The sequence below is a fragment of the Octopus bimaculoides genome, chromosome 7 (assembly GCF_001194135.2).
Source record: "Octopus bimaculoides isolate UCB-OBI-ISO-001 chromosome 7, ASM119413v2, whole genome shotgun sequence".
Classification (NCBI taxonomy): Eukaryota; Metazoa; Mollusca; class Cephalopoda; order Octopoda; family Octopodidae; genus Octopus; species Octopus bimaculoides.
Genome location: NC_068987.1, coordinates 3,505,469 through 3,506,405, shown reverse-complemented (window position 1 = coordinate 3,506,405; position 937 = coordinate 3,505,469). Strand labels below are relative to the sequence as shown.

The 937-nt window shown below is 37.4% G+C and overlaps 1 protein-coding gene across 1 annotated transcript in view; it reads left to right on the top strand.

Annotated features, from left to right (window-relative positions):
- The window catches only part of LOC106871579 (glycine receptor subunit alpha-2), a 39,029-nt gene that overhangs the window by 35,816 nt on the left and 2,276 nt on the right, over positions 1-937 (top strand). The gene's annotated exons all lie outside the window — the stretch shown is intronic.

Here is a 937-nt window from a genome sequence, read left to right as displayed (position 1 = left end):
TATATATATATATATATATGTATGTATATGTTAATGCAATTGAAACAATTGTTGGATTTTTAAGGTGTGATCTAAAATAAAGATAGGATTTTCTTTATACATATTATTGGTTAAGCAACATGGCTGAATTCTTTTCGCGTATTGGGCCTCGCGGAGGATATATATATATATATATATATATATATGTGTATATATATATATGTGTGTGTGTGTGTGTGTGTGTGTGTGTGTGTGTTGATGATACTGTTGATGTTGTTGTCATTTATTTAGCCCAGGCAAGGTTTTGGATTGAACATATCTATGATCCAAAGTATTCTCGCCTTAACTATACAAAGGTCCAGGTTAAGACCAACTGACGCCCTAATCACAGCTAAGGGAATGGTACCCTCATGCCCTTCCCCCAACACCACCACCACTCTCCCCACCCCATTGTCATGCCGACAGGACAGTAAAACACAGAGATCCCAAACTCTTCAAGTCTTTAGCTGGAAAACTTCCAATAAACGCTGCTTTGAAAAGCAGCCATCACAAGCAAAATTCTCATTAACAAATTTATGGTTGAAATGGCAACTAAAAGATCAAATGAGTGATTTAATATCCATTGAATAGGTTGTGTTGTTATGTGAGATGTAAACCTGATTGACACTGGCTGAAGATTAGCTCAGGTGTCTTGAGAGTAAAACAATTAACAGCAAAATAGAATTGTGTGTGTGTGTGTGTGTGTGTGTGTGTGTGTGTGTCTGTCTGTGTGTCTGTGTGTGTCTGTGTGTGTGTGTGTGTGTGTGTGTGTGTGTGTGTGTGTGTAAGCAAAGGAGGAGCTAGTTCTAAAATTTCTATAACAGATGCAAGTAGAAACTTTACTGAAAAGTAACGTTCATTGCCATTTCAACATGGCTGTTCTGTACAGAACAGCCATGTTGAAGTGGTGATGAATATT